The sequence below is a fragment of the Rhipicephalus microplus genome, chromosome 3 (assembly GCF_043290135.1).
Source record: "Rhipicephalus microplus isolate Deutch F79 chromosome 3, USDA_Rmic, whole genome shotgun sequence".
Taxonomy (NCBI): domain Eukaryota; kingdom Metazoa; phylum Arthropoda; class Arachnida; order Ixodida; family Ixodidae; genus Rhipicephalus; species Rhipicephalus microplus.
In genome coordinates, this window is record NC_134702.1 from 3,352,642 (window position 1) to 3,375,817 (window position 23,176).

At 43.9% G+C, this 23,176-nt stretch overlaps 1 protein-coding gene across 2 annotated transcripts in view; it reads right to left on the reverse strand.

Annotated features, from left to right (window-relative positions):
- Positions 1-23,176, reverse strand: part of Alg3 (Alg3, alpha-1,3- mannosyltransferase) — a 156,679-nt gene that overhangs the window by 128,108 nt on the left and 5,395 nt on the right. The window lies entirely within an intron of this gene.

A 23,176-nucleotide genomic window follows, 5' to 3' on the forward strand; every position in this document is an offset into this window, starting at 1 on the left:
TTCTTTTTTTATCGTTGACCTCGCGGCGTAACTCCTGCTTCGTCGCGAGAATTTGGCGGCGCGCCCTTTTTGAGCGCTCGTTTTGTGACAACGGGGTGAATGATGAGTAGGCGAAGCTCCTGAGGGAATCATCGGCAAACCGTGAATCTTCCGAGTAATTCACCGAGTCGATCATCATTTAGAGACGTGAGAAACGCTGTGTGTGTATGCCGTGCCGCTTGGGCCTCCCGCTCTCGTACGGCAGGATCTTTGTAGCGGTGTCGCGCATCTTCACGGCGCGCCAACAGCGAACGAATTTTATTACAACGCTAGCCCTAGCGTACGTCGCCGCACTAAATCGAACGATTGTCTCCCACCAATGAGACGTGCCTTATGTGACATCATTCCTATTATAACATCCCGCATACTTCATTATCAGCTACAAGTACCGCTATATAGTGAACACTCCAAGTACCGCCACCTAGTTTTCTAACATCTCGCATCGTAATCGTAATCTACCGTAATCTAGTGAACACTGCAATAACTAAACTAGAAGTGACTGCCTACTACTACTACTACGTACCTCAGAGGATGTACAGACCCACGGCTTAAGGAGTTTCGCCGCTAAAATAATCATTTCAAGGGTTTCCCCCTCTTCACAGAAAAACCAACGCTTTCCTCCTCTCTGGTATGCGGGCGACTGCTGTGAGTATATGTGTTGATGCTGGTATATGTGGCGTTATCGAGTAATTTGCCGTGTATTAGGCCATCCAGTGGATATTGTTTTTTTCTCGTTGATATGACGGCCAATAATTGGCCTTCAAGCAACCACTGCGCTGTTTTGGGGTGCAGTAACAACTACAGAAAAGGGAAACTGCTGTCGGAAGAAATATGCCATGTGCATCACCAAACGTGAAGTTTTTGTGACTGTGGACTCAAGTTGCATCGTTTTCTTGTTGACGATGAGCAGCGGCTTGTATTGCAAGCAAACTTAAACAAGAAAAACTGTGTAGTTTTTGTGGGTACTTGGGTATGTTCAGAGCACTTCCTCTCAGGCGAACGAGCCGCAACGACTTCGACACCGATGCTCAACTTGCTCGGCTATGAACGGAAGGTACGCAGCCTACAACTATTCGAACGATGACAATACTTTCCCGATAAACAGCCCCACGTAATATTTCTCTATATCGCAGGTCGAAGTACCACGGCACGAGAGTCACTCAAGTATCGCAAAAAAAAAGAAGACTAAAAAGGGACGCGCAGGCACGTCAGCGTCGTTTGGTGTAAGGGCTGTATCAAGTGCACACCTGTAAAAACAAACGAGCGAGTAAGATACTGTCCCTCCTCCAGAGTTGAGGAACAATTTATACAACAGTTAGTGTGCAATTAACAAAAGCCGTCAGTGCTGTGAAATAAAGACGAACCACTACACTCGATCAAACGGCTTCATGCAAGAGCTGTAGACGATACGACGGCGTGGCGTGAAGAAATGTTGTCATAAAGCGGATGAATACATCTCAAGAGAGAGAAAGATATTCAATATGTTCTCAAAGGGTTGTTGCTCTTTCTTTAAAAGCAAGACCTGAAAATACTGCGCATTGTTCGAGCATAAAGTCGGTGCTGTGAATATGCTGCATCAACAGAGGCGGACTTGTTCGTGGCACTGTATAATAACAACTGGAACCTTGTCAGAACGTCTCATTGACTCATTTTCTAAAGAATCTGCATCACGTCAGTCGAAACTCACCACGGAAGGACTAAAAAAGAACGATAAAGCCGAAGCCGCACGCTTGCATTCCATGCAAACAGCGAGCTTCTCGCACGCCAGATGGGTTGTCAGACCAAAGTATCTCTAAACGTTGTGCGTGACTGCGGCTGCGTGTCCCTCTTTGGGCGATGCTAGGTAATAGGCAAGCACCCCTCGCAGGCCACGCATGGGATAATTGAGGCCTATCACATAAGTAACTTTGACGGTATACGTGTGTAAGTTCCCTATCAGTTGCGCTATTGCAAAAAAAAAAAAAAAAGAAGGCGTATCTCGATAATTTTTAAGCCGTGGACTGGTTTCCAACTGAACCAACAAGTGACAAGAGTTTTGTTCACATTGTATTGCAGTGGTTGTTAACTACACCCTTCTCCGCATGTCCATTTTTCACCTATACACGCACACCACTCCGCTATCAAATCGCCGTTGAAAGTCAGTGCTCTTTCCTGCCATTGTTTCTTGTTTCCGTAGTTACGTTGTAACTGCTACTAGGGTAGTATTTTCAGCTTCAAGCCATGCGAAGTCAAACGGAACGTAAAGTACGAAGATTCGGCAAATCATGCCACGCGCTGCGGCTCCCATAGCGCCTGAGTTCCTTCTAGTGTATTAACAGGACACAACCGAGTGCGCCTTCCCAGGGTTTGGAAGGAGAAAGCGTCCTTGCATCTCGTCCCCATTCTCTCAAGCTCGTTGCGCGGCAGCGAGCGCGATAACAGCTCGCGCAACACTGGCGGCGTGCAGTAATAAAGGAGGGAAAACGTGGGGTGTTGGCCTTTCCTCGGATAATGGACGGGCGCCAAGGAAGATAGGTGACTCACCGTCCTTCGCGAGTGTTTCGGAAGCCGAAAAAACATTTAACGCGTTATCCGCGGAAGTTATCTGCCGCGCAGTGATGGAGACCAATTGCGCGCCGCTCGGTCGGCATCGTGCCAAGGACATTGGCTCATCATCCCGAAACGGATTCTGCCAGGGCAAATCCTAAAAGAGAAGCGCCCACTTTATCTCGCACGCGTTGGTCCCAGAAAGTATACATTCTAGGCACTATATACTGAGAGACACAACGATAGCTGTCCGCAGAAAAGTACTGTTGCATCAGCGTACAGGGTACGTCACAAGTTCCCAGGCCACGGTGTACACGGCATGACAAAACTTTTGAAGGGGCCCTGTATGACGCAGCTAGCTCATTGATGTGTATTGGGCTCCAGTCTTGCTGTAACATGTGTGGAAAGAAGGCAAGCAAGTCGCGGACCTATATGCTTGAACCCTTCCATTATTGTTTAACCTGAGGACATTTCTCTATCGGTTGTTATCAAAAGCACCAGACAATACCTCTCAATATATTCAAGCGCGACTCTTTGGTCATGTTGGTGGCCTGCGCAGCCACCGATTTTCACTCCAGAATACGCAAGGCTCACTTCCAACGCCACCTGCCGTCACGGCTTGTTCGAAAACGCGCGAATATAGGAAAAAATGCAGTAGTGGACTCATATTGTCAACTATGTCCTGATTAGTATCATTATAAGCACGTACATATTTTGCTATTCTGTAGGATGAATGTATTTTTTCTACTGCGTCTTTCGCGCGGCGTCACAAACCAAAATACACTAACCTATCGCGTTCACCTGTTAAGCGGGGCAGTGCAGGGAGTTTTACTTAATTCTTCTCATGTGTGCTTGTTTCTTCCAAGGGGAGGCCGCCGTGGGAGGAAAAGACACTGCAATACTCAGCTGGGGAAGTTTCTCGTAAGAAGCTCACAGTCGGGGCATTTTTGTCCCGACCTTAACAAGAACTACTGAAGTGCAGAGCAGGAAGAGCGACCCCTCGCCTGCAGGGCAAATTTTTCTTGAACGCCGATTATCTTGCACGCCTGCAGGACGACGGTGAAAAGGGAGTGCGGGAGACATTTGAAAGTGGCGTGAATCCTTTGAAAGCGCAGGGTACCTCAGTGATATCCCCGCAGAGTACGGCTGTAGCGGCCTCTTCGAAGCTAAGGATCGTCCGGCCGGTGCTCGCGTGCAATAGCAGCGCCGAGCGGTCGAGGAGGAATTCAGTGGGTCAATGCGGCCGTACCAAGAACTCAGTATTGCGACTACGCGCCTCCCGTGCAATGCGTGGAACTAAGGCCTCTTTGTAGACACAAGACAGACTGATGATAGGCGCTATACAACTTGAATGAAAAATTCATCAACTTAATGCTGTTCTAACATTTGCAAATGTGGAGCAACGGTATTTATACAACCTCACTCTACACATTCGTCTACCACGACACGAGGAATATATTGGAGTGTATGTTTTAAAGCTCAGATTGAGGATGCTTGTCAGGAAGGCCTCTCCAGTGGACTTGAGCGAGGTATTGAGGAAACTGCGCCGACGGCACATTGATATGCTCTACGAGGAGTTTATCCTAGAATTGGAAGGACTTGGTGCAGCCTGTCGTCGTGCCGAAAGACCCACCAACATACAGAAGATACAAAGCCACATCGATCAATTAGTGATGGATGATATGTTTTGCGTCGTTGGATTCTGCTTTGTCTGAAATACGGAGAACTGCTGTGCGACGCCTACATTCCGTTTCGAAACGGAACTCTCTGTTCAAGGTCGCCACACAGCTGCCAGCGTCGATTGCGCTACCATTGCTGGCTAATCAACGTACACATTTAGGCATGCATACTTGAAACAATATTCCAAACTCGGGGTATTCAGACGTGGATACACCGTTCACGGCAAAAAAACTTGGTGCGGCTTTCGCTCTATTTTACAGGTCGTATCCAGTAGGAAAAAAGAAAACTGCGCTCAAAGGCGGGACGACCACGGCGCTGTTCCTTTTCTTGGTCCCGTCTTTCTTTTTACTAGAGATCATGAAGCAACCAGCAAACGTGCGTAGCCTACCGCAGCGCCAGGCCACGATGACAGATCTTACTTTGATAAAAGAGCTCATTGCGCGCTCCTTCTACAACGAGTCCTGGCATAACCAAAATTACGACTCCTATGTGCAGAGATCCGCAAACTTCGACCTTCGGGAGTTTTTTAAGGTGTGCTGACATCGCACAATACACACATTCCACCGGAATGCTATTGCCGCGGCTGGGATCGAACCCTTGATTTTCGCTTTGACCACTGTTCTACCTGAGCGTACAGCGAGCCCTGGTAGGACGGCAAAGTGAAAGGTCAGCCGCTGGTAATTCTTAAGCCTGGTAAGTCTGCCATAGAGATTACTTCCTTCCGAACAGTCACGCTGGCAAGTTTTGTTCGGGAGGCAATTGAGCGAAGGGTCCTTCCTCGCCAGACTCGAATGGTACTTACTTGAGTGGAGTGTGTGACGTGCTGTCTACTGTTCTTAATCGATCGTGTTGACGTTTCTGAGGCATCTAAGGCTGTTGCATGGTAATCGTGATTACTCGATACGTGGTAATCGTCGCGAACTGTCATGAAGCTAATTAAGACATAAACAAAGATTTCCTTATTCCGCCTTACAGTGTTCACGCTAAAGTTCACATGGCGAAAATGTTCATAAAACTGGAGAAATAGTTCCACCTGTAACATCGGCAAGTAAGTATCGGCATTCTCAATGGCCGCCGAATGAGAAGTGATGTCCAGATATATAATGGGCTCCGGAATGTGTTTTCAGGGTTCCTTATAATAATCGCATTGCACGGCAATGGTAGTACGACCGTTATAAGCACGAGGGCAGGGGGGGGGGCGCAAAGTTAGCCACACACATTTACATGATAAGGTGGAGTGTCACTGCGACGAATAAGGCGACCATCGTCGACACGGCCTTCAAAGCGCTAGTTTTCTTTGTTCCCTTCGAGTACGGAGGATGCGTCGCGATTTTGCGCTATGAAACGGTACGGAAAGGTGCGCAGTCCGTTTACATTTACGAGGTGGAAGATGCAGTTATGTCGGGATTGCGGGTTAGCAATCTTGCGCCAAATGGACTTCCTTATACCACCCCATCTGGCGACGAAAGCTCCAGTCTGACTGCATGGCTGCTTTCTGGGTGTACGCGTTGCACTACACTGCAAATCATTTCACACCCTTAAGGGTGGATTTTTGAATAAATCACCCATCTTACACCTATTATTTCTGCCAAACTTATCCGCATGGGTGTAAGTTCTGCAACTCCACCTTTTGTACGCCCATTTCTCATTTTTAGGTGTATTATAGGTATATATTAGCAAATTACACCCAAGGGTGTTTCCTTGAACGTTACACTTATCATATATGTATATAGTTTAGAGCATCAATACATATCACATCTCAACGGATGCAATAAACCGCATGCAAAAAGTCTGGTGAAAAGATCGATGTTGCGGCATTCGTTTTCATTTCCCATAATTCATTCGCCAAAATATATCGTGCTAAGTATTATATTTATTAAACCACCCCCTATTTATTATATTCAGAAGATTCCTCACATGTTCAATGACTTAATTCATGGGTTAACTTTTTGGGATTCCTACTAAAAATCTTTTGCTGCTGCTTATGTCCATTCTTCCCTAATCCTCACAGAGACATCAGTAAAAGAGATTATGTTGCACTTAAACATAACATGAAACGATTACACACGGTTTTCGACGGGCTATCGTGCGCGCTTTCTCATTTGAAATCACACTAAGTTTTTTGTACCAGAGGTCCTGACTTAGTAAAGAGGATAGTCTTTTTTGGGGACCTTCAACGCAAAGATTTTGGTCTGCCTGCCTGCCTACCTGCCTGCCTGCCTGCCTGCCTGCCTGCCTGCCTGCCTGTCTGTCTGTCTGCCTGTCTGTCTGTCTGTCTGTCTGTCTGTCTGTCTGTCTGTCTGTCTGTCTGTCTGTCTGTCTGTCTGTCTGTCTGTCTGTCTGTCTGTCTGTCTGTCTGTACATTTGTCGGTTTGTCCACTCTATACGGCATCTGGTACTTGAAATGGCCGACCTCATCCGCAGCGCCCACCAGTGTTGCTCAAGATTGAGCGTTCATGCTTGTGCAATCGTCAATTAAAAAGCCATGATTGCGCATGTCTGTGGCACCATAACAACACGTATTTATTCTGCATGTGCGTCTTTTACTAGAAAAAGCATACATTAGTAATATTAAGGGCCGTAGCGCTTATCACGCTGCGCTGACCATGCAATGCTTGCACGGAACAGGGAGTGTTTCCAACGCTTTGCTAAGGTGGTGGAATCTACCCGTCGCCTTGCGTTCTACACCTTATCACCTCTGAGATGGGCGGGCACAACCCTATCAAAGCCACACGCTTTGTTTTCTAGGAAGACTGCCAGATGGCGCTCATGTCTCACGTGCGACATGATTTGATGTTCTTTTTCGCCTTAGCTGTACGCTCGAGGCACTCAAACGCAGTGCCTACAGAATACCACTCACCGACTTTCTTGCGCAGAACACCAAATAAATGTCCTCTTCACTCTCTCCACACGCAAGACTATCGTCTTTTGACGACATTTGCAGAAACATAGAAATACGGGGCCAATTTTTTCACAATGGGGGTCCATATATTTCCTCACACTGAAGTACTTCGCATCAATACACGGGTCCCTGATTTATTCAGTGAGTTATATTTAGATCTATGAACATGGGTCAGTTCAAATTGAATGTTTGTAGTATTCGCATTGCCACGGAACTAGGCATGCTTGCAATTAACAGGCTAAGCTTACTCAAATGCAGCTGCTGTGCACGCATGCTGCGCCGCAGGACAAGCTTGGCGCACATACGCTAAGCACGGGTGAACTCTTCCAATGGGTCGCACCACTCTGTGGGCACTTAGTGCTCTTTTTATATTTACTTGAAATGCACGCTCGCGCGTCGTATAATATACACGTGAACGATCGTAGACAACACTAGCGCATTGTACTCGTGCCACAAAGATGGAGAGTAGTTGACTAATTGCAGCATTGTAATTGACAGTTGTTACTGTCGCGTTACAATGCACTGATAATCGCACATTGGTATGCTCACACAAAATTTAAGACTTGAAATAAAAGCAAGCGTCCTTCATACTTTGTCGGTAAAAAAAGCAAAGCCCCCGGTTCTTGCTGATTGGCAGAGTGTTATTTAAAAGAAGCTAATAGCACAGCAGGGGTGTTGCTAGGATTTATGCGTGCAAGGGAACAGAAAGAGGAAAAAAGGGGCCTGGCGCAATTTGTATGTAAATTTTTGCCTGTAGTTGCATACGTGCGGATCCGAATCGCAAGCTTTCTTTTTCTTTTTTTGCGAAATGGGCCAAATCCTGACCCGAAAGTAGCTCAAATGACACTCAATTGGCTCATACATACGTTCACGTTTCCTCTAAAACAGTAATATTAAAACATTATTTATAAATATTACTGTTCTAGAAGAACGTTGATAGTATGTATATGTCAAGGCAGCGTTAGTTGAGCTTGTTTCGGTTCTAGATTTGCCCCATTTTGAATTAAAAATTATCTCCTCAAACGAACATAAGAAAGGGTGGGAGATGTGTCAAATATGGAACAACCTCCTGCCACCCTTACCTAACTTTTTATTTATATCTATGTTCCGCAAGTAACAAATTTTGACTCTGAAATGTCGAAACAACGCCACAATAACGCCTCACCCGGGAAAAAAAATGTACATTACGAAGGCTACGCATTTGCCACCTGCACACATCAGTGGCAAAAAAAAAGACTTTGAAGCTCTGCTAGCAAGTAAATATGTTGTCAAGCATGAAATATTACACTATATCTTGGAGGCTTGACATAGCTTGGAAATTATATCATAAAACGGTATGCTATGTGTTTCAGTTTCGGTTTCGGTTTTGAGGTCTCGGGGCAACTGCGCATCGCCATCGTCAACAGGCAGACTTTGAATTGGGTGCTAACATGTCGTGTGCGTGTTTGCGGCAGGCTGACGGTGGTTTATTATTTTACTATTCACTTGCTTTGTCAGGGACGCGTACTTATACGGCTTGCACAGTTTAACTTGTGCTTACAGTAGATACAGTACGTGTCACTGCAATCTGTGGCGTGTCGGCTAGTACAGAACAACTTCGGTGCGGCGGAGTGTGTGTCCTCTGTCAACGGCTTTCGTTGAAGCTTGTGCCCGCCGCAAGCAGAGCGTTTCCGATCAAGCAATCAACGGCCTGTACGCTGGGAGCTACATGGAGAACGCTTTTGGATTTCGTGCTATTGCTGAAAAGGTAAGCTTTCGTGTATGCGAACAACGAAGTGCAGAAGTGCGTGCCTGCCTGCCAACTCCCGATTTGCCCGCGATACTCGTAATTGCAGGAAGCAACCGTCTCATGGCGTCGGTAGCTTCGTGACCTCCGCTCGCTGCCTGCTTATCAGCTGCGATGTCTCAACAGTCGCAGTGTTCGTGAACCTCGCTTTGGGGCATGGTTAAAGAAAACGGGGGGGATGTGCCCCGCGCAGATAAACCTTACGGCATTCGGCAGCGGGTGAGAAAACGAAGGGGGGGGGGGGGGGGGCTGGGCGAGCCGAGGTGGGCGAAAGAAATGGCATAATAATAATAATAATAAAAGCGAAGCAGATCAACGGTAAAAGAGGCGCCAGTTGTCAGTTAGCGAGACTGCAGTGGACAAATGGGGCGCGTTTATTACGCGGGAGAAAAAAAAAATCCAGATTTCAATGACTGAAGATAGGGGTGCGTTTTTAATGCGATTAAATACGCTATTTAAAGCAACAATTGAAAAATACTTAAACTTTGTATCAGTACGCCTTTGATGCCTGCGCTTTGCAGCGGCATGACTTGTTTTGTTAAAAATCGTGCAGCTAACCAAATAATTTATATGTACCTTGTTAATCAGTGATTCGCGCTTTTTATGCCTTGCGAGGTTTGTTTATATTTATACTAGTATATCGTAAATAATCAGGATATAGAAATATTGATCTGCTTTAATAAAGGATTGAACAGCCACACTCAATTGCACACATCTTTTTGCATTCTTGCACCATTGTACTGCGGCACATGGAATAATATAGAATAGAATATTTCTGTATATTTTGGTGTAGGGTTTTGCGATGTGGTTACATATGAAAGCTTAGCCAAAGTGTACCAACAAACACGCACACAAAACTTTCAGTTAGACTGATACAGCACAGATGATAATGGTGTAGCCATAGTTAGCCACTAAAGAACACGCTCGCGAAAAACAAAATGAGGATGGCGACACAGGTGGCTGTAAATGAAAGCAGGCAGACCTAACAGCTCTTGTCTGTTTCATGCATTTTGTCTGTGCAGGTTTCATCCTTACGAATGTAAGGACACTGATCCAACTAATAAGCCCTCCATGCATATATTCCTGTTAGCTACTTCTCCAATATGTCGTGCATTTTTTAAATTACACATATTTATGGTCCAACAGTTCAGAGCTTATTGAGCATATATTTAACTTACTTGTGATACATTATCTGTTGCATGGCTGTTTTTATGAATTAAAAAAATTCAGCTGCGAATGAGCTGCTTATGCATGCACTCGAAGAATAGGGTTAGCACGTCTTATTTATTCTTGAGAGTAGTCAGTTTTACTCGTGGCCTAAAGTAATCATTTTGTTGACCAATAAGCAACCTGTGAAAGACATAAAATTATCGAGTACACCAAATTTATGTAACTGGAGAAGAAATTTAGAGGTGAGCTTTCACAAATACACAGTGCTGTTTTTCCAGCAGCAGTTGTCATATTGTAAGTGCTGTTGATCCTTCCATATTGGGGCTTGCTCGATTTTTTACACTATTTTCACACAGTAGATTGTACATCTGTGATGTGTACATGTCTACACAACGATCCTTCAAAGTAAATGATAAATATTGCTACTTTTCTGTCTGAATGGGTTTATATAATTTTTTGTATCAACCATTGTAGTGGCCTATTGGTTAGGGTATTCTAGCTTAGCAAGAAAACTTGGTATAAACGCTGAAATTTGAGCTTCCCAGTATATTTCAAGCTTCTTGGTAGGTGCATGATTCAAGAGAGAAGCACTTTTTCACCACCACCACGGTGGTGAAAAAACCATACTCAAACATGGAACTTGCATTCGTACTCTAATGTGCACAGATGCTTGTAAACGTAAGAGTGAATAGTGGTAAAGCTGAAAGTGAAGAAGCTGGAGCTTTTTATTATATGACACATCGTAATGAGGTTCTGATTGTTCCCAGTATTTTTTAAATGCTTAGTTGAATGTTGTGCATCTCTTACATGCAGAATGTTGAAAGGAAAGCACACTACGTCTTCTACGATGGACTGGGTGCTGACAATGCAGTGCACTCTTCATCACAATCTGAAAGCAGCTGTTCCGGGCTCACGACCTCACTCAAAGGGTCGCAGCAGTGGTGGACGCTACTCATAGGGTGCACCAAATATCTTGTACATTTTAGGAACATTCCTCTGATGGGAAAGGCTTCATCTCAAGCTATGTGTCCTATATACCTATTTATATTTTCAATATAAGTATCAGTTTGCCATCAGATCAACAGCAGTGCATCTAGAAAACTGTGTACAATGCATAATATTACAGTTGTATGAAAAACTGGGGATGGCCTAGATGTCGCCACCTTAAAAGGTTGATGCACTAATGGGTCAATCCACGCCAAGCATCCCAGCTATTTTAGCGACCATCTCAAATGTATTAAAAAAATTGTGATGATTTACTGCATTGAAAACAGTGAAACAGTAAAATAATTTCAAAAGAAAAAAATTTTCGGTCACGTAGTTGCCTTCTGAACTTACTGGAATGTCGTTTCAGTGTGGTTTTGTGGGAAGGTAATTTAAAAGTACTGCTCATTGCTTCGATACCAAAATTTGTCTACATGTTAAGTACAAGTTCATGTGTAAAGTGTTTGAAGCGCAGTAATATTAGTGCGATTTCACTGGCACATACGCCTCCAAGACTAACAATGTGCTTGATACGACTGGTTGGTGCTGTATGGTAGACAAAGAAAGTGCTTAACAGCGCAAAGGACAAGAAGGGAAAGAAGAAACGAGAACAGAGCCCTGAACAAACAATCAAAGTTTATTGCAAACCAACTGCAATATTTAGAAAACAGAATCTGCACATAACCACGCACCATAAGCAGAATCGCACATACATGCACCATACAGCCTACCTTATCAACAACCGGTCATGTAAATGGACCCAAGATAACTAACTTCACAGCAGTTAAGAAAAATTGAGGGTACGCTAACACAGGAAGCACCAAGTTGTTGAATATAAAAAGCTTCACTAATCTCGTGCTCGCGCCGATTTTTATATCCCCCGTGATCAAACACTTGTCGAGAATTGGCTGACAACAAGACTTATTACAATGGTCTGCCAAGTGGCTGGGAAGGAAACCTTTTAGGGAGTTAGCGTACCCCCTCAACCGATCATTCATGCATCGCCCTGTTTGGCCAATGTAACAATGCCCAAAAGTAAAAAAATATCTTGTACAAAATCGCTAAAACACATTCAAGATGGCACGTAGCGTGTTTCTGAGTGCATTCTTCTTTCTTAGGTCTTTTGCTGTTGACCCTGTGTTGGCCCAGCGAGTTTATCGCGTGCGCAGAACACAACTCTTACACCTATTTTGCCAGTGACCTTCTTTAGCCTTTGGGAAACTTCGTGTATGTAGGGAATAACAGCCTTGCTAGAATGAGGCTTGTTGAGTTAGCTGTTGCTTTGTTTCTTATCAACCACTCTTAGTGACGTTAGGAGAGTCTCGGCAATGGAAGTTAGCTCGGGATTAGAAAAGCCTCCTTGTTGAAGGCAGTGAGCTTGGAGTGAGAAACTGCACTCTATCTGGCGGTGACAAGAGCCAGTTAGAATTGCCTTTAGGCAGGAAAAAGCGATGCTTCACTTGACCAGCTTAGAATGGGCAGACGTAAAAAGGAGGTTCTTTCTTGAGCATGACTCGTACCGCCAACATACATGATGAACAAAAAAAAAAGCATTTCTAATTCTAAACATCGTAACTCGTCGTCAGAAATAAACTCCGACGTTATTTCTAGTTTCTTCATTTCACACCCGAAAACGTCAAATATCTCATCGGTGGTTCGCCGAGGGTCAGATTAATCGATGCGGTAAAGCACTAAAAAGTCGTCAACGTAGTCGAACACTTTAACTGTACTCGCGTGATCAAAGTTAGCCATGAGACTTCTTTCATACCGCGCGAGTAGAAAGTCACAAAGAACCGGTGCTAAACTTGAGCCATTGCACACATCTGCACCGGTGAGATATTTGACATTTTTTGGCGTGAAATGATGCAACTGGAATTAAAGTCTGAGTTCGATTCATGACGACAAGTTACGATGCCTTGACTTGGAAATGCTTTTTTGGTTGACCATAAATATTGGCGGTACGAACCTTTCTCAAGGAAAAGCCTTCTTTTTACGTCCACTAATTCTAAGCTAGTCAAGCGAAGCATCGCTTTTTCCTGCCTAAAGGCAATTCTAACTGACTCTTGTCACCGTCAGATAGAGTGCAGTTTCTCGTTCTAAGTTCACTGCCTTCAACAAGCAGGCTTTTCTAATCCCCTGCTAACTTCTATTGCCGAGACTCTCCTAACGTCACTAAGATTGCCTGATGAGACACAAAGCAAGAGCTAACTCAACAAGCCTCATTCTAGCAAGGCTGTTATTCCCTACGTACACGAAGTTTCCAATATGCTAAAGAAGGTCGCTGGAAAAATGGGTGTAAGAGTTGCGTTGTGCGGACGCGACAAGCATGCTGGCCTATGTCGCAGGGTCAACAGCGAAGGACCTGAGAAAGAAGCATGCACCAAGAAACACGCTATGCACCATGTTGAATGTGTTTTAGCTATTCTCTACAACATATTATTTACTTGTGGACATCGGCCAAACAGGGCGATGCATGAATGATCGGTTGAGGGAGCACGCTAACTCTCTAAAAGGTTTTCTTCCCAGCCACTTGGTAGACCATTGTAATAAGTCTTGTTGACAGCCAATTCTGGACAAGTGTTTGATTACGGGGGATATCAAAATCGGCGCGAGCACGAGATTAGTGAAGCTTTCTATATTCAAGAACATGGCGCTTCCTGTCTTAGCGCACCCTCAATTTTTTTAACTGCTGTGAAGTTAGTTATCTGCATGTATGTGCAATTCTGCTTATAATGCGTGGTTATGTGCAGATTTTGTTTTCTGTATATTGCAGTTGGTTTGCAATAAACTTTGGTTGTTTGTTCAGGGCTCTGTTCTCGTCTCATCTTTTCTTTCTTGTCATTTGCGCTGTTAAGCACTTTCTTCGTCTACTACGCCTACAAGAACTTAGCCAACATGTGTTATGAATGTCTGTATAATGAATACTAACTACACAAAAGGTATATTTTGAGGAAATAGTATTATGAGACTTCTTAAGCTGCTAAACATTACAAGAAAAAATTACGAGTTTCGCAGAATCGTCATTTTCGTTTATATTGAGACCCGATTTGCACTGTGGAGTGGTCCAAATAAATATGACCTTCAAACCTAAATCGAAAGGGAAAAAAAGGTATTTTCATGTGCCAATTGTTATCATTACATTTTTTTTTTGTTTTAAGGAAGAAAATAAGTTTTGAACTTTCCCATTGATGAAAATAGGAAATTTCAAGGTGGCAGCTGTCGTATGACGAAATAGGAAGATAGGCACCAATGGGAATGCTAAAAAAATATTTTCTTCCTTAAAAAAAAAATTCAATGATAGTATATGAAAAGAAGTGTTCATTTGCTTTCAATTTATGTATAAAAGTAATTTTTAGTTAAGCCACCACATGGCATAAATCGCATCTGAATATGATCAAAAATTACGATTTTGTAGAATTTATGATTTTTTCTCATAAAGTTTACCAGCTTGATAAGTCTCAAATATTTTTTTCTCAAAATATACCTTGCGTGGAGTAGGTATTCACTACACAGATATTCATACAAACTGCAGTATTGCAATAAAGAAATTTCAAACATAGCACATTTCGGATAAATTCTTAGAAGCATATGTGCCAGTATAGTTGCAATAATATTACTGAGCTTCAAACACATTACACAAGAACCTTTACTCAACATGTAGACCAAGTTCGGTATAGAACGTACTTTTAAAATAAATTTTTTCACACACACCCAAACGACATCCCGGAAAGTTCCGACGGCAACCTTGCGACCAAACATTTTTTCTCTCCGAAATATCCTACCGTTTCACTGCTTTCAATACAGTTAATCAACGCAATATTTTTCGAATGCATTTGAGATGGTCGCCAAAACGGCTGGGCGTTTAGCATGAAATCACCCTAACAGTGTGTCATGAACACAGAAAAAGGTTCTAAGCTTATTAAGCCCTTTATTTACCAAAAAATATACTGAAAGTTCCTCCTCTGAGGCACTGTATAGTGCCGCTTTTTTCACAGTTCTAAGGGAACTAACTGCACGTGCTATTGTTGTTTACATGTGCAGCAGTAGCATCAATATGTAGTAGAACTTGCTGTTGGGATAGTTGGTGCATGTTTGCATTAAATATTAGTCAATTTTGCGCCAAAATGACGACCACACAAACGAAGAAAACACATAAACGGAATGGGCACTCATTTGCAATTGTTGATTTCTTGAGGAAATAGGCTGATATAAACCCACTTTTTGTCAACGCTTGTGCAACCTACTCGGGCCGTCCCTTACCTAATCACGCTGTAGGACACATGATCGCTAGGTACCGTGCTTCCAGCTCATACATGATGAGTGAAGTTTTGCTAACGCAATTGATACCCCTTTTCTTTTGTGAAAGCCCATCAAAATGGCTCTTGATGTGAATCCACATGAAGTGACATGTGCTCTTGAACGGGCACCGTCGTTATTCTTTGCCGTAAGGGCGTGTTCCCTCGCTCGATCATTGACGCAGCACCTCGTCGTCTGGCTAACATGGGTCTTTCTGCACGATAGGGGTATTTTGTAAACCACTTCAGTGACAGACTTCGTGAATGGCCACGCATGCTTCTTTTTACAGCCATTCAGCTGCTCAGCATGATTTTCAGCGATGCACCGGCGCAATTTTGCTAGTTTGTTAGGGGCACGAACACTATCAGTACTTCATGCCGGCTCGCCACCTTTTTAAGGTTGTACGTATGAATATATAGTATATTATGAATATAAGGTACAAACAGCTGCTAGTGAGCACCCGTCATGTTCATGTGTTTTCTTTGTGCGGTCGTGGTTTTGACGTGAAATTGACTATTCAATTCAGGCATTCATGTCTATTCACAGCACATGTTTAATGTCTGTAGCAAAATATTACATGATATTTTCGTATTCATATTTGCATGTTCAAGAGAACAGCAGCCGTGCCAATTGTGTCAATTGGATACAATTTCCTAATTTTGCACAAAACCATTATGAAATGCCCAACCAGCCTCAATTATTTCTCTGTATTGTTAATTTTATCAAGAAACATAAAGTCCAGTATTCAACTTAAGTTTGCGCATCACCCTCCAATTGATTGATGTGTGCAGTTTATTGTCCTAAAGCCACCATTTGATTATGAGACGCTTTAGGAGAGGGCTCCAGAAATTTCGGCCACCTGGGGTTCTTGTGCACCCAAATCTAAGGAAATGGGCCTACAGCATTTCCGCCTGCATGAAAAATGCAGCTGAGTACTTTGGCGACTAAACCGTCGAGGAGGGGTCATGCCACTTTTTTTCTTTTCGCCACCCCCTTGAGCTCCTCCTTTACGAATATCTGGCATTTCTGGGTCGCCTGTCAAACAGTTGGACAAGCTCACCAAATGCTACTACGAGTTTTACACCCGTATTTTAGAACGTCCCTTCACTAAATGCTTCACCTTGACTTGAGAAAATTGATTCCAGTGCAGTCTCTAGGCAGAGCAAGTCACTCAATATCAGGGATAATCTGCTGCGATTCTCAAGAAACGCAGCGTCATTTTTAGACAAGCAGTGGCGCTGTGCTCAGCTAGTACAAGTGAAAAATGAGATTCGAGTCGAGGAGCATTCGTATATAGGGAGGATAGCATTGTTTGCACTGTGAGACAGTTCAAGAGTGCTTTTGTTGAAGTAGCTGCACTCTCGTGTATTTTGAATGAATTAGCGTATGTCAAATAATTTCTACATATACTTTTTTGTGTGTGTGATTCAGTATAGTTTGTTGTACTACTGTTAATTTGGAGCCCTGTAAATTAGGGGCTATGATACTCGGCTGCTGACCCCCCAGGTCGTAGGATCGAATCATGGCTGCGGTGTCTGCACTTCCGATGGAGGCAGAAACGCTGTAGGCCCGTGTGCTCAAATTCGGGTGCACGTTAAAGAACCCCAGGTGTTCAAAATTTCCGGAGCCCTCCACTACGACGTTTCTCATAACCATATGGTGGTTTGGGGACGTGAAACTGCACATATCAATCAATGCTGTAGATTTGAAATTTCAAGCTCAAAAATGCTGTGTTTGTTTTTCCTGAAACCTGCTCCAAATTTAGATTTTCTCCCTAGAAAAGCAAGATATGATGCTCCAAAATATTGCTCCAGATGATAGCTTGGCTGCTCTACCTCTGCTAGCTGTAAGTGGTTACTCTTTCACCCTGCTTTTGTGTGCCCATTTTATGTTCTTTGATGTTGCATTGTTTCAGGGGGACATATTATGTGATGCGCTTGATATTTTACATCTTTGAATCAATTATTCTGCGTGGTTAGTATCTAGTGACACTGTTAAGCTATTGTATTTTGCCTATTGTTTTCACTCCTGTATTATTGTTTCCCCAGTATTCTTAATGTCTGAACACACAAGGGTTATTGTGAAATGAAAATGCTATTTTAAGACTGTTTTGTCATTACATTCATTAGAATACCACTAGCCTTGCATAATATGCATAAGGCATGCCACAACACATGCAAACTGTGGCGTATCATTGTGGTAATTGTAGTGTGCATTGATATATTATTTCAGTATATTGGAGAAACAAGGCATGCTGCATTGCACTACTCTTCCTGCTGTTTGTATGCTTCACTGCACTGTGCTTTTGTGCTGCAATGAAGGATGTTAAATTTAGTTCTTCATTTTTAAGTACAAATAAAGGCTCTTTTGTTGTACTTTGATATGCATGCATTGGTCGTTAGAGCTCCATGCCGTACCATTGACGTCTGATTTCCGGTCTTCTTTTGTAGAAAATGGCACTCCGCTTTGCACAATTGAAAAAGGCTTTTGATTAAGGTACAATTTGTCTCTGAATCCTGTATGTTCTCTGTGCCTAATAAAATAAAGCTTGATTTCGTTTTGCACAATGGCATGACTTTGTGAACGTTGTGTTATGTGTGGCAGCTCATTTTGAGTGATGCCTTTGCATTAAGCTAGGATTACGTGTTATATGCCGTGCTTCATATATGCACCATAAAAGCTGTGCTAAGACCAAGATTACCACACTGTGGCAGGAGCTACTACAATAGGACACCTGCACATGAAAGGTCTAGCTAAAGGGTAAGCTTTCACGTGCTTCCACAGGGGCTTACTGAAAAGGGGTAACTTTCTAATTATGGTATTTTTTGCATGGGTGTTGGGGCATTATTCAGCATGAACACCCCCACACCCTTTTTGCTGTTTGAGCAATTACACCCCTACACTACTTTTGTTTTTTAAGGGTGTTAGGGTGTCATAGCAATATTACACCCTTACGCCCTTAAGATTACTTGGGTACATTCGCTTTTACACCCTCACACCCTTAAGGCCACTTGGGTGTACATTTGTCTTTACACCCGAGAAAATGTTTGTGCCATAGGGTGTAAATTCGGAAATCCGCCCCACGATATAGGTGTAGCCCTGCTTGATACACCCATTTCGTTGGGTGTTGGGGTGTGAGTTATAGACACTATAAAACACCTATATGGGTGTAATTTGGTTTACAGTGTAGTAATTCAGCGCACAGCCACATTTATATGTTTTTACCGACACAATACAAGCTTCTCTGGCGTGTTGGCAGATAGCACGAAATGTCACAACCTTTTTGCATATCCAGAATCGTAATATTTCGTTCAAGATTAAAAAGTATATACATGATGCGCTTCTTATCTACAAATTTTTCAGTAAAATGAAAGGGCATGGCTACTTCTGGCTACTTTTAGCCGAAGTTTCTACTCGTACACAAATCTGCTTTCAGGGCCTCTGGCTAAACCACCCCGAGTTAAAAGGCGAGAGAGCACTTTCTTTCTCGACAATCCTCTCTTCATGAAGCACGGGGAATGTCAAGCGTTGAGCCAGTCATGATGTCGCGCTTGCGACTGCACGCTGCTGTCTCCACTTGAAAGCGAAGTGAAACCGGTTTATCGAGCACGGTATGCGAGACAAGGCAGAACGAGCATGCCTCTGCATGGCAAAGAAACATTTATCTCTTCTCGTATAATGTTGACAGTGGGGGCAACCCTACCTAATTCGTTGCCGAACGTGTATATATATATATATATATATATATATATATATATATATATATATATATATATATATATATATATATTTATATATTTATATATGAGTTCCCGACGATCGGCGAAACTGTGACTCCCGCTAGCCACAAGCACCCCCTCACCATCATCAACAGCGCACCACTGCTACGGGGGAAGTCTGCTGGACAGCCAACACGCGTCCCTCCATTGCAGATGTCGAGACCAAAAGCACTACACGACAGCACCACTACACCACTCCTCAAAGAGAAGCCTGCCGAACTACGAAGCCGCGTTCCTCTATTGCGGACCCCGGAACTCCCTACGAACACGTTCGCCGGAAAACCAACACCGAAATCCTCCCTACAACGACGAAGGCCTGCCGGAAATAACTACAATCTTCGGACTTCATCGGTGCCATCCCCGCACCCAAAAGAAGATTGACCTCTGAAATGTAAGTCCAGCTCATCGCTTCCCAGTTGCGCTGTCACCCTCCTTTAAGTACAAAAACTTTCTGACAAACGAATTAGACATGAAATTCATAAATCAACATTGCAAGTGTACCTTCGTGCTAGAATAGCCCCCAAGGGTATGACACTCTCCCTCACACCAGCCGCTACAAACCTAGACGAACACAACCAAATAACGTGAAAAAATGTCCTCCTTGAGGCATCTCTTAAATTAACAGAAATCGCTCTCAATCACAGTGATAAGCAGGAAAAGAAACTGGTCGCTATGACCAGCACCATTCTCCGCCACAACGCTTTATCGAACGAAGAAATCACCCGGTTAACAGAATTTGAACAGAATAAATACCAAGGCATCATGACCACAAAAATTCATAAACCCAAAAGAGACCATGCGCCCAACCCCGCGTTCCCCGAGATAGTTCCTTATCACTACAACACCACCACCCAGGAAACCACTAATGGTAGAAACGAGCGCCCACCTATGGACACACCCTGTGACACTGTGGTTGTAAACCTATCGGACACGAGCTTGTCACCTGACGAAGAAAAACTGCTATCTAAAGGACTAATCTTCTGTCCGACCACAAAATATTTCGATGAATTCCACTTGCTCTGAGACCTCGACAACTTCCCTAGAAGCTTGAGGTAGCGCGCATATATCTTGGACAGGCCTTACGTTGCAGGGACAAAACGTCAGGCATGTTCTGTCTTTATTGCTGAGGTTAGTGGTGCTTGTTCTGCCATGCCTCCTAAGCCCTTTCTCCGACAAAATGCGAATGAATCTTGAAAACACTGCAAAATACCAAAGAGTACATAGCTCTGGAATGTTCGGGACGCAAATATAAAGCGAATAAAATGCATTAGCTGCGAACTTACGGCCACACAGCGCAGAATGACGACGTGAAGGAAACTGCATCCGCAGCTGCCGCCATGTCGTCGGCGCTGCCCTCTGCTCGTTTTTAAGCGGGATGGTACGATTGCGGATGTGATTTGCCGTACGGCACACCGCAGTCCGAGTTTCCGCATGCGGCGGTTTGGGACACACGGTACGGCGTTCAGGCTCCACCCACGTACGGCGCCTCAGCATGCACGCTCGGCAGGCATCGTATCTTCTTTATTAGGCACAAAACAAACACGCAGCTATTCCTCGCTGTCTAGTAGCACCGCCAGCAAATGTACGAACATCGCCACAGCCCACATTCATTCTCGATCCGAGCGTAGGCCTAGCAAGGCCGACGTTCTCGGTAGCGCCGCTCTCTTTCCTACGTGAGTCATTGCCGAGAGCTTCTTTTTGACAACACGATAAAAACTCGCGTGACGCTTTTACACGTGCAACTGGTTTTATCGACGGCCTCGATGTAAAGAGCAAAGGTGGAAGGGCTGGTTTACCGCAGCTGTTTGTTTACCTGCAGATGGCCTTCTCGTTAGTTCGAAAACGGGTGTGAACTTCAACCATTGAATAATGAGTTATTTCACGTCGTAAACAATTCATCCAGTGTTTTTCATGCCACCGGCGATATCCACAAATGCCAGGGTAGAGTGTACTAGAAGTGTTACCAGGGCGAAGAGAGCGGCAAGGCACAAACATGCCACGTGCGCCCACCAGTGGCGCCCCTTGTCACGTTCCTGTACTGCCATTGGCTGATGTCGCCAGAGCGGTGCGGTCGCCGCGCGGCTACATTGAGCAAGTTCAATGCCGCATGCTGTTGGAACCGCTTGGATGTCTGTCATGTATCTGTTGGCACGAACAGCCGTACGGCAAATCGCATCCGAATTCACACGTGGCTCCACTATGTACCACAGGAACAGTATTTGAGTGAAGTGCTTCCACGAGCTGATTGGCTCACCAGCAAGTGCCCTACTCTTTTTTTAGCCCATTTGGCTCTCCTTGCTTTTGTTGTCAAAATTAACAAGCCCAACTTTTGTACCTGAAGATGCGCGAACATGCAAACTTTCCAGGAGCTATAAGACACCAAGAAAAAGTTTTCACGCACCAGTATCCGATAATGCACTAATGAATGAGCGGGACAATTTCACAGGGGATCGTCCCCACGCAGTTGTCGCTCAAGTTATACAGCAAATGTACAAAAAACACGTCATGACTGGAAGCTAAAGTCAGCTCTCTGAAAAACCAGAATAATAGATTATCCGGCATTTTTATTGGTAAGTATGTCAATCTGAAGAATAGGAAAATTCATAAGCTATCTTCGAAAATTCACTGCACCTACACGAAATTGTAACACGACAGCAAGGTAAGATTGTTTTTCTTGGCATTACTAAGACATAGGTAAGATATAAGTGACTTTGCGCAGCGCAAATTGCAACGGGTGATGTGAGAGAAAAGATTTCCTGCAGATTGTAACGTGCGACGTTAGTGTCCCACTGTCGCACATTGAAGCTGCGAAAACGAATGGGCTGTTCTCTGCGTTCTTCTTTGTTTTCATTCGTTAAAAAAAAGCTTTTTTTGGACTGTTACGTGCGAAAGCGACGATGTGATTGAGAGACGATGTGATTGTGAGGCGGTTTAATCTTGATCAGCCGGAGTTCTTTAAAGGGACACTGAATCCAAGTAATAATTTACTTCATAGTAAAAGATCAATGTACGACAACGTCTAAAATGACAACGTTATCAACAGCAGTGTTCTACTTCCCAGGAAACTAAGGTAAATGCACAAGAATACATGCGGCGCAGTAGGACATTCTAAAAATGATCCAGATGACATCAGACGAACCGCCTTCAATTAATCACCAGTAATCACTCTAGATGCACTAAATAAAGAACCTTCCGTGCATCAAGAGACGCAATAAAATGTCGATTGGTCGTTTCTGTTTGATTCATGGAAAAAAAGCACCACCGGACATAACTATAGGGAATGGCGCGAGTGGCTGCAAAATTCAATTTTTGCGTGGTTAAACTGGACAGATTGTGCAATCTAGCGGGGCGTAGTGGAACCAAAACACGTCTGTCATTTCGGAGCCAATGGCACGAAATTGATCATTGACCGTTGTTTCTGCTGTGGCTGCGCTGCTTTCGTTCTGCTGCTACTATATAATAATGAAAGAAAAATTAAATTATTGGTGGTATGAACATCGAACTACTTTTTGTTGCGAACGAATCGACTGCAAGAAGTGTCGGTAGACTCCGCAACGTTGCACATGATGTGTGAAACAGAGTACAGTGTCGGCGGCTGCGCAGTAAAGCCGGGCAACGTTCTGCACGGCAACAGTGACGTTAGACAGCCCGCTTCTTGAAGTGGGTAATTTGAAGCGAACTAACCCGATGCGAACTAAAACGTAATATTATTTCAAAATAAGCCCTTCCTTGGCACAAAGTAACACGACGAGGTTTTGGACCACTGTTCCAAGAATCAATGTCGACTTAATAGTTGACTTTAGAGACCTTTTAACGCGCCGATACTGAAAAGCACCCATTTGTAGCACAGAGGTACGGTCAAGTCCGCATGTGAAGACAAAAAAAAGGTTAAATATTACGTAGTGGTGTGGGGATCGATTGCGGGACAAAGTCCTTTTCTTTTCATAACATTTCCCACCACCTGACGGCTTTCCGCAGGACTCGTTCGCAACATCAACGCTCACATCGGTACAC